The sequence below is a fragment of the Coenobita brevimanus genome, chromosome 88, assembly GCF_032717465.1.
Source record: "Coenobita brevimanus isolate Jiangsu-jjx chromosome 88, ASM3271746v2, whole genome shotgun sequence".
Taxonomy (NCBI): Eukaryota; Metazoa; Arthropoda; class Malacostraca; order Decapoda; family Coenobitidae; genus Coenobita; species Coenobita brevimanus.
In genome coordinates, this window is record NC_137041.1 from 21,478,389 (window position 1) to 21,506,249 (window position 27,861).

Here is a 27,861-nt window from a genome sequence, read left to right on the forward strand (position 1 = left end):
TTGGAGTTTTCGAGGAACTGGGTGTCTTTGGCTCCTGTAAAATATAACACGTAATAGATAAATCAGGAGTTAGGTATACCATAGACTCATCAAGTGAGTGTTATACTGCCTTGTGACGGTCACTGCAAGAAGTGAGTGGAAAAGTGAATGGTGGAATCATCAGTGAATGAGTGAACAGGACTCTAAGAAGATTTTATACCACTGATGAATAAATGGAGGGGAGTTTGTGAAGTCATGGACATATACCTGGTGGAGTCGCCCTAAGCAGCTTGGCCAATATGGTCAGGTTAAACCAGCCCTCCCTCTCATCGGCCACATTAGTGTAGGCTAGGTCTTGTGCCAGACCGCTGTGATAGCCTCACTGGTGCTGTATTATACTTTACTATATTTGTCATTTTCTTTTTAAGTAAATTCTCTAAGCAGAGTCTTACAGGAGATGCCTATGTTGGATCAACCAGCTTACTGCAGTTATCCTCTTTTTTCATTTTTTTTTTTTTTTTTTTTTTTTTTTTTTAGCGTTAACGCTTACTGATGGTTTCCTCTTGTATTATGTAAAAATATTTTACTCTCACCTATTTATTTTATAGGAACAGGGCCTTAATACATTTCACACAATACATACTACATTGTATTCCGCTTAACAATATAAACTTATTAATGCTAGTCCTACTTTTCTACAGCTTTGAGAGATACCCGTTCGTTTAGTTCTGTGAACTGCCTATCTGCATTTGTGTATCTCACCTGAAGACAGGTCTCAGACACTGCTTTGATTACCAATACAAGATGGTTGTGAAACGGATCACTTTCTGCCATATGACTTCGTAAACCTGGAAAATACTTTTGTTCTGGAACTATGACAATACAAACTTGATAATATTTTGGGAAACAAATACTGACAGTTTGAATAAGGGTGTAGCCTACTTCATTATAAAGCAACAAATTTTCTCACTCCATGGATGAGACGACAGGTCAGTGGCTTCAACCTGGCAACCTGATGCCGACTCCATCCTTTACAATTATCTCCATGCGTTAGAGCACAGGTTAGTTCTGCTGACGTATGTTTTATTTTGATTAATCCTCCACCACACGATATGGTTAAGCTTTGCCAGAAAAATTTAGTAGAAAAGTGGTTCGAAAAGTCTTCAGTATGCAGAGTAAAATCGTCTATTGACAGGTGTAGAGGTAAGGGGAACAACGACATGAGGCGCTTGGCCGCTGTGCTCATTTCCGTATCTTGGTTGTGAAAGCCTGTGGCTGGTTGTTTCACCCACAATACAGGGATACAAGGCCATTGCATCATCCAAGTTACCACAGTTACCTCCCGTAGATGCTGCTGTAAGTACTCATTTTACCTACCAGCCCACAACGGGTGGATGGACACCTGAGGCGAGTGGCGCCACTCCTTCACTAGCACTCAGTCACTCCATCACTGTCACAGCCGCTCACTGAATCACTCACTTATTACACTTCACTATTACTATCAATCACCAGTCACTCCATCACTATCACAGTCATTTGCTGAATAAGAAAGGAATGATGAAGAATCAGCACAAAGAAAATAAAATATGGCTATATGGCACTGTTGGTGAAGAGGGAAGTAAAGCCTGGAAGAAGAACAGAAAAGCCAAGCAGAGAGGTACGAGAGAAGAGCAGAAGAGCACATTAAGGAGCGAAAGATAGGAGACAAAAAGCCCCCCTTCTAGTAGTCTCATACGACATGCAGGAATACTGGGGAAGCATTCCTTCCCCTCCTCCAAAAGGGAAACCAACTCACTAAATTACTCATTTATTACACCTTGACATCATTTCTGCAACGTTCACGGCCTTTCCTCAAACTTTCTGTTGAACACCACCTCTCCTCCTCTAAACCTCACCTCTTCCTTACCGAGATTTAGCAAACCCTTTTCTGTATCCTCCTACTTCCTCTATACTCATTTCATAGCCAAAAGTGGCTGTTGTGTATATGTACGCAACGACCTATCTTGCTCTCGTTTTTCTGAACTTGATTCTTCTGAATTCCCTACTCTCTGGCTTCGACTCTCCTGCCGTTCTATGACTAAATATATCTGTCCTGTGTACTTATCTCCTAATAATGAAGAATTAGCATGAAGAAAATACAAATGGCTATATGGCACTATCTTACTTCCACGATGGAACACATTCTATCCATTTCTGCATTCTCTGAAATCTCCATTCTAGGAGATATCAATGTTCACCACCACCTCTGGCTCTCCTCTCCTTTCACTGATTCACCTGGTGAACAAGCCTTCATCTTTTCTATCCTTAATGACCTAGAATAGCTTGTACAGCACCTTACCTGTATCCCTGACCGCCTTGGAGAGAGCTCCAACGTACTTGACCCCTTCCTTACAACTAATCCTTCTGCTTACACTGTTAATCTTTTCTCTCTGTTGGGCTTCTTCGGTCATACTCCTATTACCTTAACCAGTCCTATCGCTCCAGTACGGCCTGTGGATCCTCCAAAAAAACGTTATCTGTGGCACTTTGGACATGCGGATTGGGAGACCCTCAGGCAGTACTTCTTTGATTTTCCCTGGAATGATTATTGCTTCCATGGCCGGAAGCCATCTGAGTGTGTCTTGCGCGTTACTGAGGTTATTCTCTTGGGCATGGAAACATACATTCCATTTTCATATCTTTTGACTAATGCAAGAAACCCTTGGTTAAATCACGCTTGTTCTAATGCTGTCCGCAACAAGGAGAGGGCCTATAAAAGGTACCGGAGCCAACCCACCCCTGAATCACATTGTTTTTATGTTTCTACCCGGAATCATGCTAAGTCTGTTCTTCGCTCTCCTAAAAATAATTTCATCCGTACTAGATAGTCTCAACTCTCCAACTCGAATTTTTCCTGTTCCTTCTGGCACCTTACCAAAAACCTTTCTAACAACTTTACCTCATCATCCTTCCCTCCTTTTTTCTATTCTGATGGCTCTGTACAATAGCTATTTCTTCTACTGATAAAGCAGATCTCTTCATTCAGACTTTCTCCTCCAATTCAAACTTAGACAATTCCGGTGCTCTTTCTCCATCACTTCCCCCCTCTGACTTCCTCATGGCTGACAATAAAATTTCTTCAGCTGATGTATTTTCTGCGGGCACTGGCCTCAGCACTAACAAGGCATATGGACCTGATGGAGTCCCTCCTGTTGTCCTTAAGAACTGTGTCTTCTGTACTTACACCCTGCCTAGGTAAACTCTTTTGCTTTTGTCTTTCATCTTGTACCTTTCCTTCTTGCTGGTAGTTTGCTCTCATTCAGCCAGTCTCAAAGAAGGGTGACATTCTCAACCCTCTGACTATCGTCCAATTGCTTTAACATCCTGTGTCTCAAATGTTTTCGAGTGAATTCTTAACAGAAAAAAATTAAAGAATCTTTCCTATCACAACCTTCTTTCGGATCGTCAGTATGGGTTCCGTCAGGGATGCTCCACCAGTGATCTTCTCACCTACTTTCAGACTCCTGGTCATCCTCCTTTCGGGAGTTTGACGAAAGCTTTGCCATTGTACTTGACAGTTTAAAGGCTTTCAATTAAGTCTGGCATAAATCTTTAATTCCCAAACTGCCCTCTTACGGTTTCTATCCTTCTATCTGTGTCTTCATTTTAGCTTCCTTTCTGGTCGTCCTATAACTGCTGCTGTAGACGGCCATCGTTCTTCTCCTAGATCTATCAACAGTGGTGTTCCTCAGGGCTCTGTCCTACTACCAGCTCTCTTCCTTTTATTCATCAATGATCTTCTAAGCTGTACATCTAGCCCTATCCATTCATATGCTGATGATTCCATCCTTCACCTTTTCATTCGGTTTTCGCATCGTCCATCCCAGCAGTTACTTCTACAAGCAAGGGATGAGGCTATGGCACACCTAATATCTGACTTGGCTTGTATCTGTGACTGAGGTAAAAGTAATCTTGTTTTTAATACATCAAAGACTCAGTTTTTACACCTCTCATCTCGTCAAAATCTTCCACAAGCATAACCACTAATGTTTAATAATATCTTGCTCAATCCTGCATCATCCTTGATCATGCTTGGGGTTTCATTCACACGGGACTTATCTTGGAAAGATCATGTTGCATTTCTTGTAAAATATGCTTCCGAGAGATTAGGTGTGCTAAACCAACTCTGTGTCTTCTTTACCCCTGCACAGTTGTTGACTTTATACACGGGTTTTATTCGCCCCTGTGTAGAGTACAACCCTTATGTGTGAGAAGGCTCTCCACATACAGCTCTTCTCATCAGGATGGAGTCAAAGGCTATTCATCTCATCAACTCTCCTCCTCTTACTGGAGTTCACCACCAGAGGGCCGGACATAAACAAATCATTGCAGTGTGCAGCTCATATTCCTGTTTTTTTTGCTGGTCTTTGCTTTCCAACACCCTTCTCTCATTGCAGGAAGCAACATAAAGATCTAGGGCTTACTTCACCGTTAGTTGTGTTTTTCTAGTGTTTGGACTTAGTCCGTAGTTTGGGGGAGAAATTCAGTACAGCAGACAGGCCCCCCTGGTCGGGTTTTCTCGTTTCTGCGCATGCGCAGTACGACCTGTGTGACGTCATGGACGTGTCACCCCACTTCCCCTGCTACCATTGGTCTGTTCTGTTGTGCTGGTGAAGCTGATGCTCCGCTCACTCTGCTACCTACCTAGGTGTGCAGCATGGAGTACTCTGGCCCTGCCTCTCTTGAGGACCTTGAAGCTGACCTGGCATTGAGTGACGAGGATAAGATGACTCAGAGTGACTGGCCACAGCTACCACAAAGTAGTAGCAATGTCTCGCTAGCTGGGGAAGTAGCTAACGAACCAGCACTATCTGTACCTGCCGCATCTCACCTCATTGGCCAGGCATCTTCCTCTGCCAAGTACCCCGTGCATAACACCTCGGACAGCAACAGTGAGCCTTCATCCCCTGGTGCCAAATCTTCCACGCGGCAGGAGACTTCTGGTCCCCTGCAGAGGGCAACCGCCCTTGGATCCAACACTCCTCATCTCCTGCAGCTTGTTCAATCCCCCCAAGTTTTGCCATTGCTTCCTGCCTCTATGCCTCTGGCGTTTGCACCCAGCGCTGACTACATGAAGCTTTTATTCAAAGACAACCCAACTGTGGACATCAAACTTCGACGGTTGTCTGAGGTCAACCGTGCTTTTCACGTTGACCGCACCCAAGGGGAGGTCAAGATGTTTGCAATCACTTCCCATTTTTTCTACATGTCCAGACGTCGCAGGGACATCCTAGATAGCATAAATAATGGAGAGTTCCTATTCCTTTCTTTGGAAATTCAAGACTCATCTGAGAGGCCCCACAAGTTTCCTACTTACCTCCTTACACGTTATCCTGTCTGCACTGATCCCAACTTGGCCAAGGAGCTGCCAGGTATCTACTCAGCCTGACGTTTCCACCAGAATGGCACTCCTATCAACCGGCTGGTAGTCACCTGGGTCCTTCCTCACCCGCCACCACCAACTGTCACCTTCAGCTTCCTTCCCTGCCTCCCATCTTGTGAGTTTTGCAACATGAAGGACAAGCAACTGTGGTGCTTTCGATGCTGGGGCATTGGTCACATCTCCCGGTATTCCTCCGAGCCAGAACAGAGTGCATGGTGCTCTGGCCAGCACGACTCTCGGACGTGTCCTTACCGACCCCCTCCACCTGCATTTGATACAGCCTTGATGCAACCCAACCTGCCACCTCCAGATACCTTGCACTGGAAATGTCCCCGATGTCATCAAGAAGGGATTAACGTTTGGCATGGCTGCACTAGATGCTGGGATAACCATGCCCCCATTGCCAAGGGTGGGACTCCACAAGCGTCACCACCACCACCACTCTGCGCTGCCGCTCCCCTTGCCTTCACTGTCTGTTTGGACTCAGTTTCAGTCACTGAACTTCGCGATGCTGTTGCCACTCTCAGGACTCGGATTAACTCACTTATGGCATGTTTCAGTGCAATAGAAGCCCACATTGATGGCTTGGTTAGCAAGCAAGCCACACTTGAGACAACATTAAATTCCCTGGTTGAATCACAACAAGTCATTATTACGACTGTCACCACCCTTACGGAGAAGCTGGACTCCATTGTCACTCCCATTGGATAACTGAATGCTCCCCCCAGGGAGTCTTCCCCTCGTGGCACGCCCCGTAGCATCTCTCATGCTACCACAACTTCCTCATCTGGCACTCAAAAACGTCATGGCAAAGTTCGATAACATGGCACAACTGCATGCCATCTCTCGGAATGCCTGTGGTGTTACTAACTGGTCTAAACATACTGCACTCAAAGGATATGTGTGCAGTCGCCACCCGGATATCATTTTCATTCAGGAATCCATTGTTGGTTGTACGCTACTCGGGGTAGAGGCACCGACTCTCAGTGGTTAAGTTTCTTACATAAAATGAGTTAGGAATAGACTTGTCACGTATGTCCACTCCTCCAGCCAGCACCGTTTCCTCCATAGCTCTGTAGATGACGAGACAACCTTCCAGCTTCTTGAGGTCACCATTGAAAGTGGCACAATTCGGTTGTGCAACATGTACTCTGCACCAGGCAGGTTGAATACAGCTGCTCTCCCAGCTCCCACCATCCATGGCATGATATACATGGGGGATTATAATGCCCGACACCCTGCTTTGGGGGACCTTTCTGCCACAGTTAACCGTAATGGGCCTAAACTTCTTGAGTATAATCGTTGTAATCAGCTCGCCTGCTGGGTCACCGGTGGGGCCACACACTCTTGAGGAGGCACACCAGATCACGTCCTTACATCCGGCCTCGTCACATCCCAGGTCAGCTGTTCATCTATCCCTGTGCTCTTCTCTGATCATATTGCTCTCAGCCTTCATTATTCCCTCCCTGCTACACCTTCTGTACACAGATGCACTCTCATTGCAATCCCACCCAAGTACTGTCCTACATACATCTCCTATATGACCAACTTTATTCCCACGTTCGACCTTCATTGTCCCAAAAAGTTGTATTCATCACTTGTCAGCTCCACTCATGGCTCCTACACCCATTATGTCAGCAGGCCACACATTACATGCCATTATGATGCCCACACCTGGACACTGGTGGATAATTGCATTGCTCAGGCAGAGAGGAAGGCGGTGGAAGGCGGTTTTGCCTTTCAAAGACGACCTTCCTCCGAGAGTCTCCATTGGTATCGATTGTCAAGGGATGATCTAGTTGCTCTCCAGCACTGCATTTATGCCGATTCGTGGCATAAACTTACCGATAGCTTCAACCATCAAACACCTGTTGGTTCTATGTGGCGCCTGATCAACAAGGTTGTTAAGAAGCCCCCTAGTGTCCTCCAGCACTGTCCAGCACAGTATGCACAGGATCTGGTAGATGCCTGGTCTGCACAGTCATGGGCTTGCGCCCTTCCCACACACATACAGGATGTGCTCTCCACCCAGAAAAATTTTCGTGCACTCCGTCTCACTGCCGCTTTAATGAGGGACAGATGATAAGGATGGTGTGACTATAACTGATGATGAATTGCAACAGGCCCTCACCAGGGGTAGGGTAACGGCTCCGGGTGATGACAGCATCACTTTTTCTGTCCTATATGTTCTCCTGAAAGTTCCTGGTAATCCCCTTCTCCAGCTGTTCAACCTTTGCATCCGTCTGAGATACGTGCCACAAGCCTGGACCCACATTACAATCGTGCCTATTCCTAAACCTGGCGCTGTTAAATTCCTGCCTGTTTTCCTCACCTCCTGCTTCAGTAAAGTACTAGAATGCATCCTTCTCACAAGACTCTTGTTTAGGTTGCAGGACAAGCTCTTGCCCCGACTGTACGGCTTTTTACCACAGCAAGGGACACATCACTTCCTCATGGAGCTATACACCCTTCTATCCCCCACCAGTGTGGTGTGACTGACATTGATTTAAAGAGTGCATTTGATGTTGCCAACAGAGACATCATCCTCGACCAGGTAGTGGATTTTGGAGTTAAGGGAAACCTGCTGCGATGGATACATGGTTACCTGAATAATAGGTCCTCTCGTGTTTTTTTTAAGGGTGCATACAGTACTGTTAAGGATTTTGAGCTTGGTACTCCAGAAGGTGGTGTCCTTAGTCCTTTTTTGTTTAATATCCTCATACATCATCTACTCACCCTCCTTCCTGACATCCCTGGAAGCACAATTACTTGCTATGCTGATGACATCTGCATTCACTCAAATTCTCCAGCAGATCTGCAACGTTTCCTTTGCTTGTTTCACGAGTCGGCTTCCAAATGCGGACTTATCTCTCCAGAAAAGAGTAGAATCTTCACTTCTTGTTCAGCAAGAACATTGCCTGTAATCTCTGTCAGGGATTGTGTTATTCCTCTGCACATGCAGTACCTTTATCTGGGGGCATCTGTATGGATTTCTCCCTCCATTCTTGCAAGACAACACGGGCATTCGAGTGTTCAGGATCTGCTGACCTGGCTGCAGCAGTGCCTAAAACCTCTCAAGTGGCTCACTAATTATACTGCCAGGGTGTCTATTCCTGTAGCATGAACTATATACATAGTGTTTATTCGATCAGTTGTTGATTATCTCTCCCCTGCTCTTTGTCAAATTTCCAAAACAGCCAAACAACCTCTTGAGAAGTTCCAAAATGCAGTAATGAGACTCGTCCTGGGCTGCCCTGGCTCAACCAGAATTGTCAACATGCAACTTGAACTCAACCTTCCTCTACTTGTTGTGAGAATATACTCCGTGGTTACATACTTCAGCATTAAGTGCCTGCATTATCCTCAGCTTTCTCCCCACTACTCTGACATCATTCAGACTTCCCTTGATCCCATTGCACCTAGGCCTCTGCTTCGCAGTGGTGGTCTCTCACTAGTTAACCCGCCCCGTCCCGTCGACGTATGGGTACGTTGCAACATTTTGCATTACCAGTCCCAACAACGTACTGGTACGTGGTGCAATTGCAAGGTCCCTAATTTGCACAATTTTCAATTTTCGTGCGTGATTTTTCGTACGTATACATGGGACACCTTCCTCTATTCCTCTACAAGATGCCAAGCAGGGACAATGCCTTACACTGCATAACCTCCCCCTCCCCCCCTGCACGCGGTGGAAAACAATTCACCTGTTACCAGTGACCTGGCCAATAAAGACATTCAGGGCCAGGGTGATTCCCCAACTGATGACAATGTGGAGGACAATGTTTACATAGCATTAGAGGAAGAAACAGTCAGAAATGATGATCAGGTAATGTGGCAAAAGAAGGTCAGGTATGGTGATGAGTTAGTGAGTGAAACAATGCTTGTAATGCCTATATTACTGTTTGAAAACCAATATACTCTCGTACTACATATAAATTCGTACCAAGTAAATAAATAAATACCGTTTATGAGTGGTGTGAAATAGTTACCCTCCCATAGAACTCGTTTTCTTTGGTGCCAGCCTGTTAGAAAACCCAGTCAGGTAAGGAGGTACTGGTACCTAGATCGAGTATTCTAAACCTCAGGTGAGCAATTTCTCTATGAAATTTCGATGTTTCTCACCAAAAGCGGAGGTTTTAGCCACAAAAAAAAAAAAATCGAAAATACCTCGGGACTGGCGTGTGTCGGAGGTGCGAAATAGCTCGGGACGTGATGGGTTAATACTGTTTGTTCAAACGTCCGATAGCTAAACATCAACGTACCGGTGCTTGCTGAGGAGGTGGACTATGGCATTCCACCTTGGCAGACCCCTGTGCCTGCTATCTCATACACTCTGGCTCCAAGACTGACCTGTCTTTGCTTCAGAACAGCTAGCTTTAGAGACTATCGCCAGGCTGTCATCTTCCCTCCCTTTGGCCCACCATATCTACACTGATGGCTCCCTGCAGGAGGATGGCAGTGCTAGCTGTGCTGTATTTTCCCCAAGTCTGGACCCACCTCAAGGGGGCTGGTTGGGCCGTTGACTGCCAACCTCGTCGAGCTCTACGTATTGCGAACTACTTGGACTCCTGGATGCAGTTACTTTATTAATACGGACGAACAACAGTGGCTTGATCATCTGTGGCTCACAGCCAGCCCTCCATGCCCTCTCCTATCCCAGGCCTGCACATCAACACCTCGTTCTGCAGATACTCCATCAATTGGCCACTGTCCACGATCGTTCACTGGTGGTGCACATTCTGTGGATTCCCTCTCACGTTGGTCTCACAGCCAACAACACCGCTGACCTCGCAAGGACTGCCTGTGGACTGGATCTGCCTGCTGTGGATGTTACTAAAGCGTCTACCATTTGCTACAAGCAGATCATATGCAGAGCAGCCCGCTCCTCTATTCTCCACCGTAGAAATTCTGAGAGGGCTCAGAGTGCATCTATCCAACATTATGACCATTTTCTCCCTCGTCCCCATAGATATCACCACAGTGGTTTTATGGTTCGTCGACTGCCTCTGACTGGGCTACCGACCCATGTGGCAGGTGGCTGGGGCGGGCAACGTACCTCATTTCTCCTCCTGTAAGCTGTGTGATGCACCCAATGTCAACACCCTTGACCATTATTGCCTGCAATGTCCACTTGCCTCTAATTTAATACCACACAGACTCACATAAGTGGACACTTGTAAACATTTGTTGGAAGATGATAACCTAGATGTTATTCTCATGCGTCATCCACACTTTCGTGGGTGTTAATTTATTATAGTTAGACAACGTGTCTTTCGTGGCACGAGCTTCCCTGTACTCACCTCACATATAGCTGCATGGCACTGTAATAGGTTTGTCGCCTTTGAGTGTAATAAATTAATCATATCAATCCTCTTACCGGTTCTCTTCAACCTCTGTCTCTTTCCCGCACTGTTGCCTCTTTATCTCTTTTCTATCACTACTTCAATGGTCACTGCTCCTTTGAACTGTCTACTTGCATCCCTCCACCTCTACGACGGGATGTAGCACCCGTCTGGCAACAAACTCTCATCCCTTTTCTGTCCAATTCTCTAATGCAAGAGTTAACGTTTACTCCCAGTCCTTCATTTGTGCAACAGGGCAACTCTGGAACTGTCTCCCTCTGTCTGTATTTCCTACTTCCTATGATCTCCAGTTTATCAAACGCAATGTGTCCAGGCTTCTCGAAATGAATAGATCTTGAATTTGGCTCTCTTTTGTATTGTTTTTGTCCTTTTTTCTTGGAAGGAACTGTTTTGTGGGGTGAGCCTTTGGTTCCTTCTTCCTCGCATAAAAAAAATATTACTCACTCACTCACTCCATAACTATCACAGCCACTCGCAAAATGACACAGTCACTATCACCATCACTCCCTCGGTCACTCCTTCATCAACACAGGCACTCAATCACTCGTTTACAGTGGCCACAAAAGTTTTTCCCTCATATACCTATTTTCACTCATAGACCTATTTTCACCCAGGTGTATGGACCTACATACCCCTAGACAAATATTTCTCAATTGAACCAACATACTCCTATGAACCTATTACTCATGTGTGGATTCTGTGGATTCCCTCTCACGTTGGTCTCACAGCCAACAACACCGCTGACCTCGCAAGGACTGCCTGTGGACTGGATCTGCCTGCTGTGGATGTTACTAAAGCGTCTACCATTTGCTACAAGCAGATCATATGCAGAGCAGCCCGCTCCTCTATTCTCCACCGTAGAAATTCTGAGAGGGCTCAGAGTGCATCTATCCAACATTATGACCATTTTCTCCCTCGTCCCCATAGATATCACCACAGTGGTTTTATGGTTCGTCGACTGCCTCTGACTGGGCTACCGACCCATGTGGCAGGTGGCTGGGGCGGGCAACGTACCTCATTTCTCCTCCTGTAAGCTGTGTGATGCACCCAATGTCAACACCCTTGACCATTATTGCCTGCAATGTCCACTTGCCTCTAATTTAATACCACACAGACTCACATAAGTGGACACTTGTAAACATTTGTTGGAAGATGATAACCTAGATGTTATTCTCATGCGTCATCCACACTTTCGTGGGTGTTAATTTATTATAGTTAGACAGCGTGTCTTTCGTGGCACGAGCTTCCCTGTACTCACCTCACATATAGCTGCATGGCACTGTAATAGGTTTGTCGCCTTTGAGTGTAATAAATTAATCATATCAATCCTCTTACCGGTTCTCTTCAACCTCTGTCTCTTTCCCGCACTGTTGCCTCTTTATCTCTTTTCTATCACTACTTCAATGGTCACTGCTCCTTTGAACTGTCTACTTGCATCCCTCCACCTCTACGACGGGATGTAGCACCCGTCTGGCAACAAACTCTCATCCCTTTTCTGTCCAATTCTCTAATGCAAGAGTTAACGTTTACTCCCAGTCCTTCATTTGTGCAACAGGGCAACTCTGGAACTGTCTCCCTCTGTCTGTATTTCCTACTTCCTATGATCTCCAGTTTATCAAACGCAATGTGTCCAGGCTTCTCGAAATGAATAGATCTTGAATTTGGCTCTCTTTTGTATTGTTTTTGTCCTTTTTTCTTGGAAGGAACTGTTTTGTGGGGTGAGCCTTTGGTTCCTTCTTCCTCGCATAAAAAAAATATTACTCACTCACTCACTCCATAACTATCACAGCCACTCGCAAAATGACACAGTCACTATCACCATCACTCTCTCGGTCACTCCTTCATCAACACAGGCACTCAATCACTCGTTTACAGTGGCCACAAAAGTTTTTCCCTCATATACCTATTTTCACTCATAGACCTATTTTCACCCAGGTGTATGGACCTACATACCCCTAGACAAATATTTCTCAATTGAACCAACATACTCCTATGAACCTATTACTCATGTGTAACTTTTTTTTTTTTTACCACGTGGAATATGGCATCCCTGTGGACCTATTTTCCACTCTGGACCAGTTTCCCTATAGACGTATGTTCACCCAGAAGGCTATGTTTCCTCATGGGCCTCCTTTCTTCATAGACCCTTTTCCACCTCAGTACCTATTTTACCCATGGTCCCCCTGTTTTTTTTGTTTTTTCTACAATGACCCATTTTCACCAGTGACTTGTTTCCCCATGGACTATTTCCATTGATGAACTTTTTTTTTTTTCTTTATGGACCCATTTACATCATGGACATGAATCCCTTCCAAGAACTTATTTTCTCTTTAAAAGAACGAGAGAATCCAGGTGCAGGAGTAGATGACGTAACAGAGGCTGTCGATGACGTTTTTGAGAATGTGGAAAATGATTTTAATTTCAGGCATACTCCCGAGGATTAATGCAGGGAATGCCTTCTTCAGCAGAGCATTTAGTATACGTAACAGAGTAAAGTCACTTTGCTTACAGGAAAGAGTTGAGTTCATCGACACGTGGAACCAGTTTCATGAGCAGCAAACACTTTTTGCGAATAATGGAGTACACTTGAATGCCGTTGGTTCGGCCCGTCTTGGTCATTTGCTTAGTGATGCCATACGATTCTTCTGGAGAAAAAACAAGACGTAGATGTCATACGATCCGATAAATCAATAAACAATGGACGCTCCCCACATCGGAAAGGAAAACACACAAAAGCTTGTAAATGCACCTAGTCTACATAATAAATTTTCTGATTTAGAGGCCCTTGTCTTTACCGAAGATTATGATGTAACTGATGTAACAGTATCGTGGCTAAATACTGAGCAGAGAGATTTTCTAGCAGAGTTTAATTTACCAGGCTATCAAATTTTCAGTAGTGAAATGATGAATTGAGCAGGGGGCGGAGTGTTGTTATATATTAAATCAGGATTTCATCCAGTCGAAATTACCAAGCCATGTATTAAAAACATTGACACTATTTATATTCATAAATTCACTCTTGAGTTCATTGATTGTCCACCTGGTCAGCCACTCAACATCGATAATGAAATCTTCAATCAAATTGCCGAAATATCTTGTATGCAAAGCACTGTAGTATTTGGTGACTTTAATTTACCAGATCCAAAATGGGGAGAAGCCCTATCCTCACACACAGGGTTAGACCTATATGCAAACTTGCAGGAAAGTTCTTTGTATCCATTTGTAAATTATCTGACACGTGGAACTAACATCCTAGATCTTGTCTAAGCCACATCAGAAAACGTAGTAAGTAATGTTACTGTAGGAGAAGAATCTAGTACAAGTGATCATCGTATAGTTACATTTAATATTAAATTCAGTATAGACAGTGCCAAGGCCAGTTGCGAGAAAGTGCCAGGCTTTAAGAGAACAAATTTAAAGAAATTAAAGGCAATAGCAGGTGCAGGTGACTGGCATCCCATTGTCGAGACTTTAGATATCAATGATGCATGGAATTTTTTTTACAGAAACTGTCAACTTTACCATCATGTTCTGTATTCCAGTGTACAACGGAAGGCCTTCCAGAAATTCTAAACCCAAATGGTGGAACTCCGACATTAAACATTGTCCTGAAGCAAAAAATCTTGCATATAAGAATTATAATACCACAAAGAGTCAAAGTGATAAAAACGAATACGATGTCCTTCGACGAAAAGCCAAAAAATTAATTAAATGCGGTGAGAAAAACCTTGAGACACATATTGCAGGTATCAGTAAATCAAATCCCAAAGAACGTTTCAGTTTTATAAGAAGCAAAAAGGTAATAATTCCATCAATCGGTCCCTTAACCCGTCCCGTCCCGGAGACGTGAATTCACGTCCTCACATGATGTGCACTCATACCCCTGAGACGTAAATTAATGCAGCAACATTGCAAGGTCCCTAATTTGCACAATTTTCAATTTAATTTGCACAATTTTCAATTTTCACGTGTGATTTTTGGTATGTATATACGGGACACCTTCCTCTACAAGATGCCAGGCAGGGACAATGCCTTACACAGCATGACCTCTTCCCCCCCCTGCATGCCCTTTTCTCAGCAATTCACCTTTTATCAGTGACCTGGCCAGTAAAGCCATGTCATGCCACGGTATGAAATTCAGGGTCAGAGTGATTCCCCAATCAATGACAATGTGGAGGACAAACATTAGAGGAAGAAACAGTCAGAAATGATGATCAGGTAATGTGGCAAAAAAAGGTCAGGAATGGTGATGAGTTAGTGAGTGAAACAATGCTTATAATGCCTATATTACCGTTTGAAAACCAATATACTCTTGTACTACATATAAATTCGTACCAAATAAATAAATAAATACCGTTTATGAGTGGTGTGGAATAGTTATCCTCCCATAGAACTCGTTTTCTTTGCAGCCAGCCTGATAGAAAACCCTGTAAGGTAAGGAGGTACTCCTACCTGGATCGAGTATTTTAAACCTCAGGTGAGCGATTTCTTTATGAAATTTCGATGTTTCTCACCAAAAGCGGATGTTTGAGCCATAAAAAAATAGGTCCAAAAATGTCGGGACTGGGGCGTACCACTGCCCAGAAAACGTCGGGATGGGGGGGGGGGTTAATCACAGATAACGGAGACCACAATGATGATGAAACTGTGATGGCAAAAGTTCTTAATACTTTCTTCGCGTCAGTATTTACAATAGAAAATATACATACGATTCCTACTGTTTCTCCCATGCCTATAGAAGAGGGCAATATAATCACTGACATTACAGTTACCGATCGCGACGTAATGCTTGCAATAAACATATTAAAAGAAAATAAAACACAAGGACCTGACAAAATATCGTCACGTGTATTGAAGGAACTACAGAATGAAATGCCAAAGCCTTCTTCTGAAATCTTTAACTTACCACTTAATAGCAGGAAGGTGCCACATGAATGGAAACTTGCTAAAGTAACGCCAATATTAACCCGTCATGTCCCGAGGTTTTCCGCACCTCCGACATCCCCCAGTCCCGAGGTATTTTCGATTTTTTTTTTGGGGGGGCTAAAACCTTCGCTTTTGGTGAGAAACATCGAAAATTCATAGAGAAATCGCTCACCTGAGGTTTAAAGTGCCCAATCCAGGTAGGAGTTCCTCCTTACCTGAGTGGGTTTTCTAACATGCTGGCACCAAAGAAAACGAGTTCTATGGGAGGGTAACTATTTTATCCACTCATAAACGGTATTTATTTATTTACTTGGTACGAATGTATATATAGTATGACAGTATATTGGTTTTCAACCAGTAATAAAGGCATTATAAGCATTGTTTCACTCACTAACTAATCACCATACCTGACCTATTTTTGCCACACTACCTGATCATTATTTCTGGCTGTTTCTTCTTCTAATGCTATGTAAACATTGTCCTCCACATTGTCATCGATTGGGGAATCACTCTGGCCCTGAATAACTTTACTAGCCAGGTCACTGGTAACAGGTCCTTTGCCAAGATAATGTCGTGAGGGGGGGAGGGGGGAGGTTATGCAGTGTAAGGCATTGTCCCTGCTTGGTATCTTGTACAGGAATAGAGGAAGGTGTCCCGTGTATACATACGAAAAATCACGTGCGAAAATTGAAAATTGTGCATATTAGGGACGTTGCAATTGCACAACGGGACTGGCAAATGCGATTCGTTGCAACGTACCCATACGTCGACGGGATGGGGTGGGTTAAAAAAGGGCAACAGAGCCCAACCAGAAAACTACCGCCTAATTAGTTTACCATTAGTGGGTTGCAAATTGCTTGAAACTCTTATCAGAGACAAGTTCGTGAAGCACTTAGAAACAATCTCATAAAAGATTCTCAACATGGTTTTTGTAATAATTGCTTCTGCCTCACGAATCTGCTGGACTTTTTCAATGATATACTGAACATGTATGACGAGACTAAATGTGTTAATGTGATCTACCTCTGTTTTCAAAAAGGCTTTTGACAAACTTCCACACAAAAGACTCCTTCAGAAGCTAAAGTCACATGGTTTCAACGGCCGTTTTCTCGGGTGGGTAGAAAACTGGCTCACTGGATGAAAGCAAAGAGTTGTAATAAATGGAAAAGAGTCAGACTGGACAAAAGTTACAAGTGGAGTGCAACAAGGTTCAGTGTTAGATCCTATTCTTTTCTTAATATATGTAAATGATATTGATGAAAGAATGTGTTTTAAGATTTCAAAATTTGCTGATGATACTAAAATGGGTAACAGAGCAGATACAACACTGCAAAGGCAACCAATTCAGAGAGATCTTGATCAACTGTTTAACTGGGCCTAAGTCTGGCAAATGGATTTCAATATTAATAAATGCAAAGTGCTGAACATTAGCAGTAAAAATGTAAGAGCAAGTTATAGCATGAATAATGTCCAACTTGATAGGGTAAACCATGAAAAAGACTTAGGAGTTATAATAAACGATTTGAAACCAAGCACACAATGTACAGAAGCTCTGAAAAAGCAAATAAATTGATTGGATTCATAGGCAGAGCATTTGAATATAAATCTGATAATATCGTCCTCACTGCATATACACCTTAGTATGCCCGCACTTGGAGCATTGCATTCAGTTTTGGTCACTGCATTATAAAAAGGATATGGAAAAGCTTGAAAGGGTGCAGCAAAGGACGACAAAGATGATACCTAGATTGAGAAATAGGCCGTACGAGGAACGTTTAGAAGCCCTGAATCTATTTACCCTGACAAAACGGAGGATACGAGGAGATTTAATTCAAGTATTCAAAATATTCAAAGGACATGATAACATGGCTGTTGATAAATACTTCACAGTTGATCACTCGAATTATGCTAGAGGCAAAGGGCATAAAATAACTGGCAAATGATTCCACTCGCATGAAGCTAAGCATTTCTTCTTTAATAGAGTTGTAAATGTATGGAATAAATTACCCTCCACTGTAGTAAAATGTAATACAATACAAACCTTTGAAGGTCACCTGGATAAGTATTTGTCATCTAACCCCTACCTTAATATGTTTACTCCTGAATAAAACACTTGTGTATGTATAATTTATTTTTTTTTATTTTATTTTTTTTTATTTTTAGAGCCTGGATGAATTTATTAAATGCAAATATAGTATATGTACAGACTAGGATATGCACAGATAGCCCTGAGTTAACCCGTGGCATGCCAGTGCCATTTTAAAACGGTCTGACATAATGGCATGGCCAGTGCCAGTGCCATTTTAAAATGGTCTAAAATAAAAAACTTCACTGTGACTGCATTTTTCAAGATTCACGAGTAAACATTGGCAGGCATGTAAGGTAACTACTCCTCTACCATCCCCCAGGCTGTCAAGGCCATAGACTCACTCACTTCCCCCCTCACGCTCGTTCTGCCTCACTCTGCCTGTGTGCCTCACTCAGTGCTGTACATAGTGAAGGAATTTTGTAAATACTTTCATGTAAGTGTAAGTTGTAAATATTTTCTTGTAAGTGTAAGGACTATAATAGTGAAGTCAAGTTGTAAATACCTTCTTGTAAGTGTCAGTATTGTACGTAATGAAGTCAGGTTGTACCTATCTTCAAGTAAGCGTAAGATAATGCATTCACAGTGAGAAAGACATGCAAATTGTGATAGATGCTGAAGTAATAAGTGATCAGAAAAGTGTACTGAACATTGCTATGCCTTCCCAGCATAAATACCTGAGTATACCTTACATAGAAAACGGCTTTCTCTCACGTACGTGGTGAGCGTGAGAGAGCGGCTATACCTGTACATAAGTATGCAGGACTCAATAAAACCCATTTCCAAGCCTTGGTGGGCATTTTAATGGTGAAATTCGTTGTGGCACGCGGCGGGTTAAGGGTCACTACTCATACTTTCTACCAGTGATGGGCTGTGGATCACTGAGGGTCCCTGTTAGTTAAGTGGCCACTATCATTTTTTTTTTTAATGGACCAGGGGTTATTGCTTCAGGAGGTGACTTGTGTGCTTGTCCTGCATGGGAAAGTTCCTAGTGGAATGAATGGAGCTGGGGCCTGATAGACTGCTGCCTACCTTAATAGCACCAGGCAAGGCTGCCGCACCACCCCTGAACATCCAAACTGTGCACTGTGCAATTTCCATGCTGTGTCCACAGACACCCCATCAACTCAACGTACCTGTACATAGTGACATGCATTAGTTATTTATTTATTTGATTATTCATTTTACTGTACTACTTCCTCTTTCAGGTTATTCATACTGGTAGCTTATAGATAATGTATTATAGAACGTAGCTTTTCCTTTTCAGTCTTTCCTACGAAATTTCCATGTCAGTTTTTCCATGCTGCATGGTGGTTTTTCTCACTTTTTCTTGCCAGTTTTAACTGGAGGGTTTGGAGGCAGGAAGAGCCTTCTTGCATGTCACTATGTACAGGTACATTGAGTTGACGGGGTTTCTGTGGACACAGCATGGAAATTGCACAGTGCACAGTTTGGACGTTCAGGGGTGGTGCGGCAGCCTTGCATGTAGAGTTAGACCTCGCAGTCATAGTCTACTCTGTAACAAACAGCCTCGAAAGGACCATAAGATCTTTGCTGTTTGGTTTCCTTTGTACTCTTTTGTACTCCTTTGTATACAGCTGTTTTCTAGCATGGACTTATATTCCCACGACCGTGTAAAAACATTATGACATATTTCATCAATTATTTATTTTCCCATGGACCCACTTTCCTCGAACCTTTTTTTATTTTTTCACCATGGCCTATATTCCTCATGGACTTATTCCTCCTCAAAGATTAATTTTCTCCCTAACCCCTCTGGTACGCAACTCTCCAGCCTTGACTACCTCCCACGATGCCAAAACAAGCCTATTTTTATACTTCCCCGAAGGTTAAACAATTTATGCCCGATTTATAGAGCTTGAATTTACACACATGAAAACTCAAACCCCACCCTCGTAGACCCAACAGTTATCGAGCTATGGCCAGTCAAAGTTGATAATAGTTACCTGTCGCGGCCCAGGCAAGAAAGAAAATATGCCGCTCGCACCCGTTTTCTTCCCTAAAATATGTACAAAAATCACCAAAATCAATATTTCTTGGTGTGTATAAATCTTATAAACCATTGTAAAGTGATTAGAAAAAAAATAAAATGGTCACAAACCACCCCCTCCCAAAATGATAAATATTAAAAATTACCCTCCCCTCCCCACCCTCCCCTACTCTCCCTTCACCTAACTTCCTTTCCCCTCCACCCATTCTATTCCCCCCTCCCCTCCCCTCCGAGCAGTCAAATATACCTCAGGAAAATAAAATTTCGAATAAAGACAGGCAAATAATTATGTATGTATGAAAAAAGTACAGATATAAATATCTTTATTTGTAACAGCAAAATAGCTTAAATACACACACAAAAAAAAGAAAATACGCCATAATTGACTGGTACACATCACCTGGTAAAATAGGCAGGTAACAAGGATTTTTTTTTGTTAATCAGAATGCTAATTTGGAGACAGATAGGCAGAGACAGAGCTGAAACTATAAACAAGTGATAAGGAGTGTTAACATATGTTCATAGATATAAAATGTACAAAGAAATACATATGAATGAAGAAAATACGCTATAATCTTTGACAGGTACTCAGTTATGTCCATAGGCGGGTAAAGTAGGCAGGTAACAAGGATTCCCCCCCTTAAAAAAAATATAAAATAAAAATAAAGTATTTGTGGTATGCGTATCTGTATGCAAAGACACGAATAAAACACAGGTAATGATTTAAAACACGCGACATAAAGCGTAAAAATTACTCAAAGTATTTGAGGCCGGGAGAGGGGTTAAAGATACTCCGCGCTAGGGGGTGGGGGATGGTAGGGCACGGAGGGGGTGTACGGGGATGGAGGGATGGCAGGAGACCACCATCAGACACAAAAGAAGGGCCCCAGTGAAGTACAAAATCAGAAATAGAATCAGAATTTTATTTCCATTATTAAAATGGCTATTCATTACATAAAGGGCATATATTAAAATCTACATTTACATATATGTTTATATAAACATCTGTATAAACATACATATACATACTGTAAATACCAATCTATGTAAATACACACAAGTACACGTGCACACTTATACAGACGCCTACACACACACACACACACACACACACACACACACATATATATATATATATATATATATATATATATATATATATATACTGTAGGCCCACAGTATTTACGAACGTGTTGTCATAGCAGTGGGCATTAACATTATCAGTAGAAATGTTACTGTTTAAACTGGGTGACTAAACGAAAAATTTTCAGCTGTTTTCTAAAGGAATATATTGTATGAGTGCTGGAAACATTAGATGGGAGACTGTTCCAGAATTTAGGTCCAGCCACCTTAAGGGACTTTGCTCCGATGGTAGTGTTTGTATTGGGGACGTATATATGTTGTTGTTGTCCTGTTTTGGTAGTACTGATTTCTCATACTTTAGGGAGCGAGAATTGCCAGTTCGGAGCTGCTTCGTTTATTATATTTTAAACTGCTATTCCTAGAGAATACTTATATCTCTGATGAAGTCTTAGCCACCCGAGGTCTTTTATACAGGGTGTAATATGATCATATTTAGCGATACCACCTACTGCTACTTTACCAGCGAAGTTTTGAAGTTTTTGTACCCGTTCGAATTGTGTTAAGTTTGTCGCACCCCATATTGTTAAGCTATAATTGATAATACTTACCTTAGACAGGTAACGTGGGGTATCAGAAACCCCCGTCCCCGAAATTTAATTTTAAAAAATATGAGCATAACGTCTACAGATCTGTCCGTCTCATTACCTTCCTGTCTAGTGATGCTCTTCATGGGGATGATGGGGTCATAGATGTACTGTACCTGGCTCTGATTTTGCTCTATAGGGCCACTGGGGTATGTCATATCCCAGGTTACCTATAATGTAACCTCAGTTAAGCCCTCTTGTGATTTATTTAGTGTAATTTGCTGTCTTTCTCCTTCTGTATACAGATGGTCCCAACATCGGTCTACTGGAGGCCACCCAAGGAATCATGATATTACTTATCAGTTTTGCAAGATTTAATTTTATAATTTGTTTACCTAATTTTTAATCATTTTTGTATAAACTTTAAATTTTTTTCAATTAAACTATTTTTTCTGGCCCTATTTAAAGATAATGGGTTGAATTATTTGTGTATTGAAGCATTTTGAAATATCTCATATGGAAGTATTTTTGTTTTATTTTATTCCGTGGGGTATGTCATATCCCACGTTACCTAATATAGTAAAAAAAAAAATTGGTTACCTATCCAGGGTTAATACTGGTGACTGTACTACAGTTATTCTTGTGTCTTTTCAAAATTATCCTTTATGCGATTAATGTGCATAGGAATACAAAAAAAAACTTTTTTACTCATTTTGTCAATATGTGTGTTGAATGTAATATAGTATTATCAAAGTACACACCTAACTTTTTAAAGGAACTGCTGGGAAAGATTTGGATGCCATCAATCTGCATGTGAGTGTCTCGTGGGATCCATGACAACAGTCCACTCGTTCCTATAGACATACACTGGGTTTTATTGGTGTTTAACATTAAACCATTAGTGTGATAGTATTCTTTAGCACAAGATAAGGTTGACTCGCATCTGTGAATTATTTCACTTATATCGTCAATGCTGTCAGTGTGGATAAATTGAGTCTCGTCTACGTATTGTACTATATGACAGTCAGTTATTAATTGTGAGAGGTCATTAACCCTTAAACCGCGGGCTTGTTTTGCTTTGACTTGCGGCTCCCTCGGGCATATTCGCGCTCCGACAGACTCTCTAAAAATATTTGCCAAAAATCAGATATTAGTCCTCGAATATTAAAATTAAATTTGCCTATGGCACATACCTTCAGCTTTCTCCTGGGATGTTTGTTGAGCCTTCGTCGAGTACCATAGGACTTGTGGAGACCTCTGAAGTTGGGTAACGAAGTCTCCACTTTACACTTCCTGACAACCGGTAATATGATTACCACAGCCTGATATTATCACTAGAAACACTATTCTATGATTCTCAAATAGTTTGGAATCCATACTCCAAAAAAAAAACACTGTGAAAGCAATGAAAATGACGAGGGCGTATGACCTTCCCACTTGCGATCGTTCACCGCTGGTGTTCTGTCATTTATTATTCATAAAACTCCTCACACTTTATATTTCTATTACTATATAACACTTATATATATCAACAGTCTTTATCCATAAATTTCCTTCAGTAATAGTAGTTTATTGTCACTGTAGGCATTCAATTTCTCTTTCAGTAAAATACGTAGCATTCACTTGCTCGTCCTGTATACTAGCATTGAGAGTGAATGTCACTTTCACCTTCACTCTCATAACTCATAGTATTCATACATGCTAGAGTGAAACTCACTTTCATTACTCCTAGTATATATACTCGTATTCTTATAATCCTACTCATTTACATTTCTGTTTACATTCTCTATTTTATTTACATTATTTACATTTCTATTTTATTTACAGTGTTAGGCAATGTCACTTGCAGTAACTTATAAAACTATTTTCCACTGTTCACTTATATTTACATTCATTGCTTTCACTTGCTGTTTACACATTATTTACACATTATTTTCATTTCCATTTGCACTGTTTTACTCACCAGAAAGATCGTAGCCACTCTCTATCATTTGTCAGCCCTTTCCCTCTTTCCACACTAGGTTTAGTAGGGGGTAGAGGTCACAGGGCCCTTTGCATGGGGCTAAAATGCAGCGGAATTTGACAGGCATGAATCCAACGTACTTTCACCTTGAAAGACAACAGTAAACTGATGGTGGCCTGGCTAGGGTGAGTGCAATACTGCAAACTTCAGCCTTGTGAGACCTGTTAATATATAGCAATGAAATGATTGGCAGGAAAAAAAGACAATACCTAATTAATTAGGTAGTTCCAGGTGAATGTAAATATCACTTAGGCTTCTCCCTTCCCTCCTTATATGTACATTTATTACAAGAACAGATTATACAGCATATTTCATGGGGAAATAAACAGCGAAAATTAGCGAACGAGTGCACGTGAGGTGTTGTCAGGTGATAATTAGCCAATTCTAGGCACTCTCACTTACCTTATTTCTTTCTTCTAAATATTATTTGATATAAGAATAGGGCATAGGGCTTATTTCAATGGATGCAATCAGTGAAAAATTCCAGGGAAGATTTACTTAGCATAGCACGGCCGGGCAGGCGAGAGGAGAGGGTAATGGAGGGGAGGTAGGGAGGGGAGTCAAGAACGGGGAGAAATGGCTAAATTGTCAACAATGGATGGGAGTACAGATGAGATTAGAAGTGCTGACTAGTGTTGGACACTGGCAGTACTGATAGATGATATAAGCCACCACTTGAAAGCCCGAGCGAATTCAAAATAACACAGAATCACAAAAGTGACGCCCTGCGGTATGATCCCTTGCTCCCAAGCGTCACGAAAGTGATGCCCCACAGTTAAGGGGTTAATTCTAGAAGGGTATCCTGGGATTTGTGTAACAGTAAGGGTAGGCTATTGTCGGGTCTGTGAGACCCAATAGGAAAAAAAATTAATGAAACTTCATGTTTGCTCAATTTATTGACAAGAAATGTTACACAGTAACATTGACTTATATTTTACCTGATTAATAAGCAAAAGTGGAGGAATTCAAGGTTTAACCCGCCCCATCCCAGCCAATTTTCCACCACTGACCCCCCAATCCCAGCAGATTTTGGATTTGTTTTTTTTTGGCTCAAACCTCCACTTTTGGTGAGACACGATGGCAGATCACAGAGAAAGTGCTTACTTGAGACTAGAAATGGTCAAAAGAGGTGAGTCACCAAACACATGATACCGTATTCTGTAAAGACGCTCGGCTGCTGTCCTGTTTTCTGTGATTGAGGTGCATATTTGAAATCAATCAGAATTGGTAGATATTTATTAATTTGGAGCAGAATAACATGTAGGACAAGAATATACTGGTTTTCACACAAAAATAAAGGCGAAATAACCATTGTTCCATTGAGTGAACATAGCAAAATTGCCCAAATCGGGCACATATGATTCGCTATGACTGATATTCAACATAAATTTCATTTTCTCTACTTACATAATACTTTTCCACTATCATTATACCAGTTTCCACTTTATAGAACTGTTCTCACATATTTACAGGCCTTACGATTATATTTAGCTTAATATTAATGCATATTTACATAGTGAGCGAACTTGCTATGACCGGTGTTTCAACTTTTCCACTATATGTTCGTCAGACTTTGGGAAGATAGCTGTATTTGTACATAGTGAGTGAACTTGCTATGACTGTTGTTTCAACTTACACTCTTGTTTTTCAACTTATATAATACTTTTCCACTAACGTTACACCCGTTTCCACTTTATATAATTGTCACATATTTACAGGCCTTACTATTATACTGAGCATCATATTATCGCATATGTACAGTTACCTCCACTTCTAACGAGTACAGTGGGTGGTGTGTTTGGTGAAATGTGGCACCACTGTGTTTGTTTAAATCAGAGTAATAGTAATTGAATGGGCAGACCCGGCAGAGCTTCCCCTCCGCTACAGTATCTAGTACCCACAGAAACTATGCTTTATCAAGTCATACTTTGTCTGCAAATACAGGAGTTTGTCACGTATGTATAGCGGAAGGTAGAAAGAAAAATACTGATGCCATTGGCTCCCACTGTTTCTCTGACAAGAGATCGCTGTGAGACGAGGTGGAAAAGAGGGGAGGGGGGAAGCATGGTGGGAGCACATGTAGTGAAACTTTGTCATGTTTCGTTTAGAAAGATGAAGGGTGTGATTATACAGATGTTCTGAGGTTATTGCTTACTCCGTTTGCAATTACGTGTATTGATGAATGTTGGAAACTTAATGTTTGTCAAACAATGTGGTGAACAGATGTCTATCTATCTATCTATCTATATACCTAGGCTGCTTCCCCCAAGGAAAGGGAGGTAGCCGAGACAGGACGACTCACTCTCCATTTACTCATCCATTCAAACACATTCATTCGCATCTTAGCCCCAAAGGGGAGAACGGACAGATCCTCACCGCATCACACCGCACAAGGGTCAACTGCGCAATGCAAGCAGTGACATCCACAGCAGGGCCCGACAGCAGAACTGGTTTACCCCTGCCACATCATAACAGATCCATCCCCTTACCCGCACCTGACCTGACTAGCTATCAGACCAAATGCGGGAGAATATCCCCTCAGGGCTGCGTCATCACTTATTCATTCACAATTTCTCTCCATTTATTTCTGTCACGCACAGCCACTCTTCCTTGCTCAACAGACATCCCTCTCGCATCCAGCGCTCTCTTCACACTGTCCATCCATCCTATTCGTGGTCTTCCTCTCAGTCTTACATCTCTCACATCAGATCTAGTTATCTTTTTCACCAATCGCTCATTATCCATTCTCTCCATATGCCCAAACCATTGCAATACCCTCTGCTCAACTCTACCAGCCATCTCCCGAACAACTCCAGTTCTCCTTCGCACTTCATCATTTCGCACTCGATCCATACGCGTCACTCCACACATACTCCTCAGACATCTCATCTCCATTACATTCAAACTTTTCCTCTCTGCTACACCCATATTCCATGTTTCAGCCCCATATAACGCAGTCGGTACCACAACACCCTCATACAGCCTTCTCTTTACATCCATTCTAAGCGAACGACATTTAAACACTTTTTTCATTCCTCCCAGCACCTTTCCTACTTCATTAATTCTAAACTTCACTTCTGCATCTATTCTTCCATCCACAGCAACAGATGTAGTTAACCATAAATGTTAGAAGGTGTGATGTTCAGTGTCTCGAAACGTGGTTCACCTGACTCTAGTGAGTGTGCGACTCAAATGCTGAAACATTTTTGTGGCTGAACCAGGGTGGCTATAAAAATGATTTGTGATTATCAATGTGACACAACGGTCGTGCCATGTTGTGCATCATCTGGTCTGTTTTATTGCGAGGAAAAACAATCATTATATTCGCAAACCATGGTATAAGTAGATATCCTGTTGCATAGGATTATAGCTACTTTGAGTGTTGGACAGCTATTGGCTTGTTGTGCAAAAATGTTGTGCAGTCATCGTACTGATGGATCACCTGGAGGTAATGAGATTATTTGCATAATGAATATATATCTTGTATTATAATAACTGAAATAACGGTGTTACGGATGTCCAGACCATAAAATTATAATGTCGGTTTCTTCGAGGTGCTATTCGTTAGTCTGGATAGCTGTGACAACATCCACAAACATTGATCATCGTATATTATACTCTCTTTAAAACATTCATATATTAGTTTTCATACAAGATCTGACACATTCAGGCCCTCCTTAGCTCCAGACGCATTATACTATTTAATCGTGTGTCTACATTCACACGCTGTTCATCCTGAGGAAAACATTCCTTTACCATTAATGTTTGTTGGCTGTCTGCCATTATAAACCGAGGTTTTAGTATTTAGCCACGGCTACACAAAATATATCGATGGCGTGGTGCTGGTGGGAGAGTGTAAAATAGCGTATAGTCTACGTGTGTTTGTGCAGGGAGTCTGGCAATACACTTCACCGACTAATTCACACTGATGCGAAGATAGCAGACAAAGTCGCAGTCTTCGTGACAACACTGACTGACCATTGAAAACACTTTCACATCCCAGCAGTCTGAATGAGATCCTGTTTTCAGCCAATAGAAACATTAAGTAATACAATGAACAATGCAATTAACTATGTAAAGCAAGGAGTGTTTTATGCACCGTGTCATCGTACAGGGTTATACAGTATAACACAGCAAAGAATAAGATGGACCTACAGTAGGATAAAAGTTGAGTATTGGTGGAGAGTTCAAGTACAGTAAACTTAAGCAACATTGGTGCACCAGCACCTGGATGGTAAAACTCAACCGCTGCGCTTTAGGCAAAATACTCCCGGGTTCTGAAGCTACCCCACGTCATCCAGTAGATTTACACAAAGACATTGATAAGACTGCAGTCTCGTCGTAGTGATGCAATATGATAAGGGAATCAATATCAGGTTTCGTT